Raw genomic sequence first — 13,323 nt, forward strand, 5'->3', positions numbered from 1 at the left:
TTTTTTTTTCTTCTTCAACATGGTTACAAGTTACCGATGAATTCTATTAATAAGTAATGCGTTCTGTTTTCTTTGTATTCAACCTTAGTTCGACCTTACCGTTCGTGCAGTTTTCGCTTGCTACTCCATCTTGTTGTAACCCTCCACTAATTTTCCTCATGTCCGGCGTGCACAAACAAGGCGGCCGAGGCATTTAATGATTTCCCCACATCACGTGATCATTCTCTCTGTCTACTTGTTTTGTGCCTCGCCTACAAAATGATCATTGGCACGAATGTCGAATGGTTGTTCGCAAACAAATTCAGCAATATAAGCCAAGAAACAAACTTCGCTTCTTTGGACTACACCACTGACAATAACTTTTGATCTTTTTTACGTCCAAGCTCTCATTGCTGTTAACCTGAAGCCACATAGTAAAAACAGCGAACAGTGACGCAGCGCTGAAAAAAAAAATTACCTATTCGTTTCTATTTAAAACGCAAATCTAAAGAACGTCACGTTTTACGGGTACAGGTTTAAGATGAGGTTTGTGGAAAATGGTCTACGAATATCACGTTATAGCTCCAGCAGGTATACGACGCTTGAGCTGCCGGCAATTGTTAAGCGACGGTGTTGAAAAAAAAAAGCAATAAACGCAGTAGGGGATATGGTTTTGCATATTTAGTGCATTGCCTACCGCTGGCGGTCCAGGTTTCGCAACCATTCATAACGCAGTTCCGTGTACGGCAAGCTTTTAATCGTGCTCTATAGCCGAGCGCCATGACGCTGAGCACAAAACAGCGTTCGGCGGATCTTATCTTTTTGTCTTGTTGATCTGGCAACTGTCGCGCGAAGCACGACAGAGTGACAGCCGTGTCGCTCACTCGGTGGTGCAGCCGTCAGACGCATACGAGTCCCATCCCGGTCGCTTTATATTTTGCGTCATGCCCCCACAAAGCATTCATAGTTCCAGCTGCGTTGAGGTATGCCGTACCAACCAGCCGCAATTTTTTTTTGCTTTGCCTTAGAGACTTGATAGCTGCTTCCACCGAAACTACAAAACTTATTTTTTTTTGCATTTGTTTTCCTTATGACCGTAGTAATAGGCTGTGGTGCCTGCTGACGTCATCATTTTTGCAGAAATGTTCTTCCATTGCCACTGCCAGAAGAAGAGGCTTAACGAGGGCATTACACCAGCTCTGGGGAAGAAAGCTTCAGCTTCCTTAGGCAACGCATATTTTTTTCCGCTAACCGACATGCTCCGTTCTCATCAGCTACAGTAAAAGCACGCAATAATTAGCTCAAGATCGATGTAAACCAATATCTCAACCAAAACCGGCAAAATATGAAACACGGTTCCTTTCATAGTTCATTACACGCATCAGGAGTAACTCTGCCTATGGAGCCTTCACCTGCGGTCTCCCATCACACAAGCGCCGGTATAAGTGAACTGTGCTGTGACCGACATGCAATATTATTTGGTCGCCGCCTCGAATGTGCAATGTCGTTTTCCCAGTACTCTGACAGCGTTCCCTGAATGCAGACATCGGAGGCACCGTCTATTTCTTTGTGTGTGTGTGTGCACAACCTTTCTTCCGAACACACAATATGTCAGTCCTAACTTAAACACTGCTGTGTAAAAGGTCCGGATTCACTAACCAGACTGCGCATTAAATCCTGTCCACAAGGAATTATGAACAATGAAGAAAAATATAGAGGCGCACTGTTTGATCTGCGCATATAGGTCAGGCAAGTATCCATGCATTTTTAGCACCGCAAATTCGTCGCTTTGTCGGGTCTTTGCTGCGCGCCTCTATAATAAGCTTCCCGACATCCTATTTTTGCACCGAGACGAGCCAGTGCGTAGGCTTCCCAAAAATGTCGCCCTCAATCTACAGACGCGGTTTCCTGGACGACATTTGCCGCGAGACGACAGATGCCAGAGGAACAACACCAGCTGTGCTGTCGTCTGGACTGTCGCCTCTTTTGCATTATAGGTGCCGCGTCGTTCGGCACTTCCCTGACCTTACATGCGCGCTTCTGCTTGCGCCGTGTGGCTAAGAGACCTACACTGGCTGCTCTATCTGCGCGGAAGGCACGTTTTCCGCATGATACTAAGGCGCGGCAGCACGGCTTCCGCCACTCGCTCAAGGCCGTCAAACGGCATCGACTACCGCGGGTTTTCTCTCTGTCCCGTGTGCTCTGGACTCCGTGTGAAGTTGCAGGTAAAAACTAAGGGGGGGGGGGGGGGGGGGGGGGTTACTCTTAAGCTGCGCCTTAAGGGTATGAGGCGATAGTCTTAATGGGTTAATGCCCATATATGCAGACTTCGTCATTCACGACGTTACACTTATAGATCCCTGGGAGTCCTCGTACCACCCCTGACGCAGTGTTACAGCGGTTAAGCGATGCACCACTGCCCTGCGATTGGCAGGTGCTGCCACCGACGGGGGCTTGTGAGACCCAGGTTGCTCTTCCTCTCGCTTCCAATCATTAACTGAATATTTCGCGACAAGTCATCAACTGAACTGCCACCTGCCACGGTGGGCAGTTTCCTCACAATCCTGTGGGCAGATTGTGATGACGTCACGAGGTCACGTGGCCTAGGTGGCACACCTGCCACCTAGGTCACATGACTTTGGGATGTCACCTGCCACCTAGGGTAGTGTAGAAGAACTTCTTGCTGGGCGAGTTGGTGCATAGCTTTCTTTGGATGGCGTTGCGCACACGAACAAACATACACAGGAAGGAGCAGAAGACAAAAAGGCTCTTTCTGTCTTCTGCTCCTTCCTGTGTCTGTTTGTTCGTGTGCGCAACGCCATCCCAAGAAAACACCTAAGGTAGGACGGCCACCAGTGGCGTAGCCAGAAATTTTGTTCGGGGGGGGGGCTCATGTTGCAGCGCGGCCTCCTATTAGAATTTATGGAGGGATCAAACGCAAGAATAATAACTGCATTGCCATATTGATAATGCAATTGTATATTAGATAATGCTGCGCACTGTCTAGACAAGTGTATTCTGTATTTTTTTAATAGAAGAATGTATGCGTATGTCGTAAAAATCATGGCAGACATAACTGATAAAAATGCTTCCGTGTTTTTGCATATTTAATAAGTAAAGAAAATATCACATGAAGTCTAGAACTATATCAGTCCAAAACCAGCAAATCAGTGCACGCCGCTGATATGAAAAATGTAAAGGCCACGAAACGAGAAAGTAGAGGGCAAATATTTTAATGAATATTTGTCGTTCAAGAACCCATATATTTTTGTACATATGCGACGGCCAGGCAAAAACCTCAAGGACGCTGTCCTTTGTATGAGTGTACTGCGCAGCAGCAGCTGTCACCGGTCATGTATAATTGCACCGAAATATTAGTCGCAACAGCGAGCACATGTATAAACTAGGAGTTCTGCAAAATATGCATTAGAAGTGCGAAGATAAAATAGAGTATTATAAATGCGAAGATACAACTTGATAAAGGATGAAAAAGTGTCACTTGAACAAAGCCACTGTATGTATACACGAAACCAAGCACCAAGATATTTAAATGCACGTATGTCTCCAATAAATCTAGGTGTCTAAGCAAAAGTCGCTCTATATAATGCGTCAAACAAGGCAAATAAACATGCGCAATCACAGATAGCAAACTTTACACAAGGAAAGACAGACTATCCGGGGGAGAACAAAACTTTGATAGCAGAAGTCGCGATATGTACTTGGGCCATGCTGCGGTCAGTGACAGTTCAAAAAAATTTCTGGGGAAGGGGGGGGGGGAGCTGAAGCCCCATAATTCCACCCCCTGGCTACGCCCCTGGTGGCCACGAAATGGACCCCGGTCCATTTTTCGCTCACAGTGGCGACGACGACTGCGGATCTTCTGCAGGATGGGAGCCTTCACGCGACAGCGTTAAAAACAACTTTTGACAAGGCTATGGAAAAATTGGCACCATAAATACTGCGGCGTAAATTTTCTGTATCATTTGGAGTGGTTTTGTAAGAAGTTTGGGCTGTGGCAAGGGTCGACGGTTAATATCGGACATGGCCCGAAACACCAGACTCACAGTCAGATATGCCCAGACGCGCCTCAGTATAACCACGTGATCTCGTTGGTGTTCGCTGAGTGAAAGGCAAGCGATTCGACGATTTACGAGGACATAGCTCTGGTGACACATAACGAGCACGAATGGGAGGTCAAGAAAATAACGTAAATTAAGTGCCGGATGCTCGACGCAACACTTTGTAAACCGCAATGAGTGCAAGTTAGAGAGAAAGAGAAAGAGAGAGATAAAAAGCTTCATTGTGAAAGACAAAAAAAAATGTTTCTTGAATAGCAGTTTAGTCAGCCAAGACCCGCCATTTTCTTCTTCCTTCAGCTTGTCCTGCTTTCCTCTGTGGTGTTTCTAGTCTACGTCCTCCACTTCTTCCTATCCTGGGCTGTTTCTCCTGAGCATTTATTCTCCAAAAGGCCTACCTCCGACACTACTCTTCCCTTCGTCTTTGGTCACCCCAGTACCCTCTTGCCAAGGCTCGCTGGTACTTGGTCTTAAACATCGTTGTTAACATTGAATGTCGTCTTCTAAGGCGGCATGAGGACCAACTGCTTATGACACACGACTAGAACAAGACACACCTCAGGCAGTTGCAATACCCAGTACTTGGAAGACAAACGGAGGGTGAAGGCTCATTCCTGCGCCGGACGCGATGAAGCAGACTCAGCTCAGCACATGGGTCAGAAACATTGCATTGCAAAATGGGAAAAATTTGAACGAGGTGATCCATGATGTATCACTTCGTCCTGTCCTACTTCTCCGTGTTCGTCTTGTGGTGCTATAACACTGTGCATGTTGCACTGTCAGTCACTGCTGCGAAGATGCATCCCACTATCGAGGAAGCTTGCGCCAGGGTAGCGTACAATTCGCTCTGTCGCTATTCCCTTCGCAAAATTCAAATGCAGCTGGTACGCCCTACAGGAAATCGTTCATGGATACTAATCACTTAAGTTGAAACACCCGTTTACTGACGTTAGACTGCCACCACTGCCCACGTACCTATCAGGTGTTCTGCGGCGTTGGTGGTGGTGGTTCTCATGGTCTAAACGTTCATGTGGTGTTGGTCCATGACGTATGCGTCCTGGCTGACCGCGGTCTTCTGCCTGGACAGGTCCGCTGGCCGCAGTGAGGTCTCTCAGTCCTCCCAGGTTCAAAGGGGCACCGGCCCGGTGGAGGGAGGGTACGCCGGGCATGATAGGAGGATGTGGGTAAGCATGGCCTTGGGGCGGGAGCACAAGGTACATATGGGGGGTACTGGCATAAATTTAGAAAGATTGGCTAGTGTAGGCAGCGTACGCTTCTGCAGGCGACGCCAGACTGACTGTTCTCTAGCAGTCAGGGATGGGTGGGGTGGCGGGTAGATTAGGCGCTCAGCGCGGGAGTTCGCGGTGAGCTGAGCAAACGAGCGCATACGCTCCTTCGCTGCGGCGTAGTCCTTTTCGTGGGTGGACGTGCAATCGTGTTGGCTATCCTTGCGGAAGCGCCAGCAAGGCAGCGTTTGAAACCTAAACTTCGCAGCCCGTAACAAAGTCTGGATAGCTGTGCCACCACGACTGTGCTTTCTATTACGACCCGCAGTACTCTGCGACTGCTAGCCTTTGGGTAAAGAATATTGTCTGCCTTGCTCCCTCCTATACCGACCAATAAAAATATTTCGAATGTTCTTATTCGCGGATTTTATCTTTTTTTGCAATAACAACATGATGATGGCAAAGACACTCTTTTGGTGACAATTGGAGATATTAGCTTCGTAACCTGAAATCGCGATAAAATTTTCTAGGAAGTGCAAGAAGAAACTAAACTGCATAGCGGCATTACTGGAACATGGTTCAAGACCACTGTCGTAGAGGTGAAAATCTGTCTTTCATGCTTTTAAGCATCCCAATTAAATGAGGAGATTGTCGGCGCAGATTACACCTGTTCGCTTGGGCTGCCTTTCTCGGCGTCCTAGAAACTTCCGTCCCAATAGTATCAGATTGATCACTGTGGAGGGTGAATAAATATACAACAAAAGTACAAGACTGCCGTTGGATGACCTGCAGATATATTGACTGTTATAGAGAAATTTTACATTCTATGAAAAAATTGCGTTCATAAAAGGTTTCCCGCTCAAAAATGCTTTTGTCCACAATTGTTGGGTATGATTCAACCCATGTGCAAGCGCATTTCCAGCAAGTTGATGTTATTGTGACTTCGCCAAGCGCAAATGTGTTCTTTTTATTGCTATGAAACACCATTTCTTGACGGCTGATGATAATTATAACCCGTGTTTGCTTCTCAGTACAACACTAATTTCTTAACTCAATTCTGTTACACAAAACACACGTCCTTCTATTATGGCGCGCGCCGTTGACGGTACGCATATAGCTTCTTTCAAGACGCTGGAACATTTGTAGCGTTTAGAATTGCAAATCCCATAATCCTTCAATCCTCCAGTACGGCAAACTATTTACACAACGTCACCTTTCACGATTTTGCAGTTTTTGACAGCTTAGCAGATTTGGACTCCATCACTGAACTGAGGTCGTAATTCGCAAAATCATATTTCTTCTTTTCAGTTCATCGGTTGCCTGGTCCGAGCTTTCTTGTGCGTTCTATGTTTTTGGAGAGGAAACTATGGGTTGAGTCAGGTCGTGATGGGTGCAGATAGGGCCCGTTAGCTGGAAGCACAATGCAGGCTTCACGAAACATTTATTTGCGCACGTATTGTTACGAATAAATTACTGAGCGCTGTCAAAGAGCTTTAATAATTGTCAAGATCATCCGCGTGCCGCTGGTCAAACCTAAGGCAGGATGCGTTTAGCTGTGGCTCTTCCGGACTCCACTGGAAATTTGACCGAGCGCCTAATGAGACGTACAATACACTCCAAAGTCGACATCTTACTTCATATCTCTTGGGTATTGGTTCCCTTTTCTTCTCCGGCCCACCATTTTTATTACGGTGCCATGTTCACCAGCGTTAACGCTTAGAAACACCTGCTTCCCTGGTCCTCTTTGCGCCCCTGCGTCACCCGCCACAGTAGCCTCAAGTTCCGCGCTCATAATCAGTCGGCCAATGTGCTTTATTAAAAAAACGGATATATCACGTGGTCTGTCTATGAAAATGAAGCGAGAATGGGTCATAAAAATCTGATGGGGTTGGGATTTTTTTTTTTTTTTTGACGACGCATAGGAGGGCCAAGTTTGTTTACTGCTCTCGGTATTCGGGTAATCTAGATAGCTGGTAATTGCGTGGTCTTGCATGTAACGGCATAGTTTGTGTCCTTAGTGTACGAGCACCACCAGAGTAGATGCTTGGTAGTGACGCTGCCATGGGATTGTTCTTGCTGCAGTGCAAGCTCAGAATAGAGAGGGCCCGGCAACGTTTCCGAACAGGTGTGCGGGAGTTTCGGAAGGTCATAACTCCATATTTTTTTTTTCTTGCGTACTCAGGAAAATGCCGCCATTAAGCAGAACCCCATGAGACCTGTCGGACGACATACGCCGACATACGATGATTTCTCACGAATAACGTGGTGGCGGCGGCAGTTGTTTTGTAGCATGGCGGTTTGCGAACAGAAGACGAGGGATCCGGATAAAAACTTTGATTGAAGAAAAACTCCTGACAGCGCTCGTCCTTGTCTTGTCTTTGCTTTGTCCTCGTTTTTCTGCGCAGTTTTTTCAGTATGCATCTCAACCAACTAGACTACCTTTCTGCTCTCCGGACTGTTCGCCCTCCGCTGAGGAGAAGGAGTGTTAGTGACAGTTTTATTATCCCACAGCCCATTCCCCAGTGAACGTGTCCAGTCCCAGACATTCGTAGAGCAATCGCGTAACCAGAAGATGCACATTATGAGGAGCACTCACTGCTCGGCTAACGTGGCCCTTAGGAAGCATTCCCGTATGCTCCACACTTCCTTTGCCTAGTCGGTAAATGAAAATTCCACTAATGACAAACTAGGCCTTCAATGCATGCACTTTCCTTTAGGAAGAAGTCTGTCATGCGGTTTTCTGCGGCACTAGGACCACATCGCACTCAGCAAGGCCAACTGCGCTCCCGCTACCTTTGCTAGTCGCATAAAAAAATGCACTCAGTTGAGAAGTCAAGGGTTCCTAACGGATGACCAACCTCCTTACTCATCCAACGCTTTGAGTGCTGGCTCAACACTGAAATCGAAAAGTGGGGGAAAAACAATAACCCAGTGCAGACCATACACGTCGGGAGAGAAAATTAAGTGCTGCGAGATACTCCCCGTGCTCTCCAAGATACTCAGCCTCTTGGCAGAGCAGTCTGTGAACCAACAGCTTGATCCTCTCGAAATGTTTTTAAACCTTTTTGCAGCGACTCTATAAATAGCACAAGCTTGGCATGTCTCGTTTCCACATGACGTCAAAAGGATAAATTACCGGGTCCTAGTGAGACTGGCAGTCGACAAGATTAAAATCAGAGATGAAAAAAAAAATAAAAAGAGAGGGTGGGATGGAGAGGAAATGAATATGCTTACGACGACATAACCAAAGGAAAACTGAAAATGTGCATGCGCAAAATACAGGCTAAGATTGCTCCATTAATTAACTGTCGCGAGGGCTCAGCGGTTGTGCTGTTCAGATAAAGGGCACGAGTACGTGGATTGGATGCTCGGCCGCGGCCGCCATATGCCGGTAAAAATGCAGGCAAAAATGCAAAAAAAAGGCTATGTATTGAGATTTAGGTGGCCGTTAAAGAATTCACGCTGGTAGAAGCCAGTCTAAAGCCCAGCACTTGTAATCCGCAGTTTCGCTTTTCCATGTTACAGTGCATCGAACAACCAGCCGATCAATGTTTAATGTGGCACAGCAGACATATTGTAGCGCGCTCGTTAAAGGAAAGGTTGCATTAATTTAAGATACTGCTGTAGGTTGTAGAATAAGCTGCGTAAATCAATAAACAGCAATAGGTCCGGCCGCACACAGAGAGTCTGGCGTTTCACTTTCATCAAAACGCGGCCGCTGGCCGGTATCAAACCTGCGACCTCGGACCCAGCCTGCAGCCTAGCGCCATAATCACTGAACCACCGCGGCGGTGTCACGCGAGTATGGTGCGGTATGGCATTGTATCCTATGGTTTGGTTTGGTTTGGTTTAAGGGGTTCAAGGTCCCCAAGCAACTCAGGCTCTGAGGGACGCTGTATACGAGGGCTCCAGATAATTTGTCCGCCAGGAGTGTCGTATGGTATGGTATGGTATGGTATGGTATGGTATGGTATGGTATGGTATGGTGTAATATTAGGGGAAGAGTGATTATTCTCATCCACCCTAACCAATCCTGGTGTATGTTAATGAATATTACTCAAATATCGCAACTCTACTCCATATTGGGGAATTCCCCTAAACAACACTGGGATATCGTATGGTACGATATGGCATGGTATGGTATGGTATAATGTAATATCAAGGGAAGAGTGATTATTGTCATCCACCCTAACCACTCCTGGTGAATGTTAATGAATATTACTCAATTATCGCAACTGCACTCCATATTGGGGAATTCCCCTAAACAACACTGGGAGATCGTATGGTATGGTATGGTATGGTATGGTATGGTATGGTATGGTATGGTATGGTATGGTATGGTATGGTATGATATGGTATGGTATGGTATGGTATGGCATGGCATGGCATGGTATGGTATGGTATGGTATGGTATGGTATGGTATGGTATGGTATGGTATGGCATGGCATGGCATGGCATGGTATGGTATGGTATGGTATGGTATGGTATGGTATGGTATGGTATGGTATGGCATGGGATGGGATGGTATGCAGTGTTTAAATACACGAAGCCGCAAGGATGGCATAAGAAGACGCCGTAGCAGGCAGTCCGCACTGATTTCTGCCACCTTCCTCAATGAGCTCTGAAACCTTACAGCAAAGAGAAGTGCTTACATTTCACCTGCCCCGAAATGCTCCCACGAAGCCCAGTACACATACGCTCCCGTAACATTGGGCTGGGCAGCCAACATCGTGCATGCACTGAGCCACCGCGGCGGGAGCGAGTGGGTAACGGTGCAAGCGGACACTGCAAGCGACACGTCTTCCAATGCAACTGCATGCACCCACGCGCTGCAGCTGGAAAGTGAACACGCACCTGCCTCCCAGTAACCCCCCGGCTTCCACGCCTGTTAGCATAAAGTCTCATGCGTCGACACTCCGCACCGACATGAAAGTGCACGTCAGGGCTTAGAGAATACCGCGCTAACGAAGAGGTGGAAAGAACCAATAGGAGGCATTCACTGAAGCCGAGCTACCAGACAGCAGGAGCGTCGTCGCGGCTGGCACGCCACGTTGGCGGTCGTTTCACGCCAGCTCACTGGGGTCAAGTACGCCATGAGGTACCCAGCCTACGTCGGTAGGGATCCGTAACACCTTTGCACGTTGTTAAATGCGTCAACGTCCACTTTTCTTTGTGGAAAGGCTGCCGCGGTGGCTCAGTGGTTATGGTGCTTGGCTGCTGACCCGAAAGACGCGGGTTCGATCCCGGCCGCGGCGGCCGGATTTCTTTGGAGGCGAAATTCTAGAGGCCCGTGTACTGTGCGATGTCAGTGCACGTTAGAGAACCCCAGGTGGTTGAAATTTCCGGAGCCCTCCACTACGGCGTCTCTCATAGCCTGAGTCGCTTTGGGACGTTAAACCCCATAAACCAAACCAATCTTTGTGGAAAGCTTTGTGTGCATGAAGTTTACTGCAGAATTCTGAGCTGTGATGTAAAACCGAACTGGCTGTTCAGGGGCCACCCTATCCATAATTCAGCAGCAAAACTGGTGGGCTGCACTGCACGCAAGAATGTACACGGCTTGCAGCTTTTAATATCAGTCGATAACTATCTGCTACTCATGCAGGACACATCGTGGTTAAACAGTACATGATTAATTACCCAGGTTCCAAAACTGGCGCCACAGGAACTCATATTTCCAGCGGCTGTAGTCCGCGATCTGCTGAGGACTGTGTTTCAGCAGAAAGGCAAAGCGTCATAGCTGCCTTATTTAAGCGACAGAACGATCGAGCAAATACTGCCATGCATTCGCAGCACGAACTGCAGATGCAGCGAGAATGTTTTCCAGTTTTGATTGTAGCAATGTATCGCTGCTTTGAATGCACAAGACCCGGAATCTAGGCCGGTTCGCAGCAACGCGGTGTGCAGCCAATTGCACTAAATTTAGTAAAAAAACGTCAAAATCAGCAGACAGAGATGACAAGTTGAGCTAGTAAGGTGGAAAGTTGGGCGAGTTGAATCTTATTCATGAAAGCGCTCGTGTTGTGTCTTCTATCCTACTTTAGTCCTCGTTTTTGGCACTAACTTCATCATGAGAAAGTTGAGCTAGCTAACTGAAAAGATACGTCGAATTACCTTTCCAAAAACAGCACCTCGGCCGTCGGCACCCTCAGTACGGCTCATTAGACGCTTGTAAAACAGTTGCACACTCTCATAGATTTGTACGCTTTAATCTCTTGGCCTGTCAGCGAAGTTAAGCCGTGCACAAGGCGGGCCTCGATGTCGGTGAATTCAACGCACTGCAGTAGTCGTGTACGTTGCACACTATACGCCGGCGCCTTCGCATTCCTACGTGTCGACGTTTTCACAAAGTGGAACCTTTTCAGCGTGCCCGCTCTTTTCTGTTTCGCGCAGTTCACGGCGTATCCACTCAGTCACACAGTGTTACGGGTCGGACAGAAATTATCTACGACGAGACGCGAAATGCACGCACGTTTCACTGATCACCAGCGAATGAAAGGCTGCGACTGGACGGGGCGGCCGCGCGCGCGACCCCCAACATGGCGAATGTCACGCCAGCCGCTAGCGCCCCTTGCGGATGACGTCACGTGAATGACTCCTATATTGTGCATAGTTGGAGTGGTACCCATTGGCATAGACTCATGAGGAATCTTGACTGATACATTGTGAGGCTCCTCACACCGTTCTTCCTTACACAGCATGTCACTTCGGCATGCAGTCAAGCAGTTCATCCTAGCTCTGAGGCAGACCCAGTGTGATTATGTGGACGCTCGTGCGGTCACCATCTTGCCGCTTTAGGTGGCACGTAAGCTACGTCAGCCGCTATTAACAGAAGCAACACCGGCTCCTGAATTGAACATTAAACGCTTCTTTAAAAGATCGGTATCCGCCGGCTGCCGCATAGACCATATCATGCGTACAGGACACTTCAGTGCTCAGGGAAACAGGTCTACCGCAATGATACTGACATTGTTGGTAGCGTTTGCGCTATGACGCCAGGCCCTTAGCTGACATGAAATCAAAATCATATGCGCAGCTGAGGCAGGTGCAGAGTGACAACGAGAACGAGAGTGACAACGAGAAATGTCTAAGCCACTGTATGTAACGGCTTTTTGCCTGGAAATCCTTCCAGTTGTTCTGGAAAAATAAATTCAATTCAATTCAACTATGACGTTCGCGACCACAGCTGGGGAAGAGTTGCAGACGTGTCCAACATTTCGCTTTCGTACCTTTCGTACACAGCGGACACTCTACAACTACCCTTGCAGACTCGCATCCCGACAAATTCGGGAAGACCAGGGTAAGCTCGAAGGCTTCGCGCACTAGGAAGATAAGCCTGAACTGAGTACCGCGTCGGTTCAGTCAGTGCAAGGTTCTGCATCGCTTACAGCATCACGAGGCGGCAGACTAGGGCAGCGGTCTGTCAAAACATAGACGAACATGTCAAAACCTTAAGGCGGTCATCCCAATCATTGAGCAGCAATCATAGAGTCAGTGCTTCGAAAAAAAACCGTATTTGGCAGCTGCGTGCAAGAGCCTTTCATGCAAGTGATGCAGTGTATGAAAAAACAGTCTGTACGGCGCATTAACGAAAGCCGTAAAAAAAAAAACAGAGTTCTGATAGACACAAGGAAAACTCTCGATTTCGATCACACGTTTGCAAGTCTTCTTAAGCATGCATTTGTTATTATCTTGAGTATTAGTCCCGGAGCAGAACTTTCTCTCCAGTTTTTTAACGCTCACACCCGGGTCTGGTAACCTGACTGGCGTCTAAAGACTCTCATAAGAAAACCCAAAAGGGAGCCCTCCCGCGTCCCACGGCCTCCTTTACTTTCTTCTTCATCAAGGCTAGCTCATCAACTACCTTCTTGGAGGACAACACTTATTTGTTGTTGTTATTGTTATTAAAATATTTCAATCCCAATTAGATTTGTTCCTGCATGACATTCATTCCTATCTTGGCCGCAATATCCCAACTGATGGACAATTTTTAATTTCGAGAAAGCTTTCGAGAAAGTACCCCATTCCCGCCTTCTACTTA

At 47.5% G+C, this 13,323-nt stretch overlaps 2 protein-coding genes across 3 annotated transcripts in view; both read left to right on the top strand.

Annotated features, from left to right (window-relative positions):
• The window catches only part of LOC149360690 (sulfotransferase 1C2-like), a 77,473-nt gene that overhangs the window by 35,163 nt on the left and 28,987 nt on the right, over nt 1-13,323 (top strand). The gene's annotated exons all lie outside the window — the stretch shown is intronic.
• LOC149360691 (sulfotransferase 1C2-like) overlaps nt 1-13,323 on the top strand; it is a 126,867-nt gene that overhangs the window by 991 nt on the left and 112,553 nt on the right. The gene's annotated exons all lie outside the window — the stretch shown is intronic.

This window comes from Amblyomma mixtum, chromosome 2 (assembly GCF_055824585.1).
Source record: "Amblyomma mixtum isolate Tamu chromosome 2, ASM5582458v1, whole genome shotgun sequence".
Taxonomy (NCBI): domain Eukaryota; kingdom Metazoa; phylum Arthropoda; class Arachnida; order Ixodida; family Ixodidae; genus Amblyomma; species Amblyomma mixtum.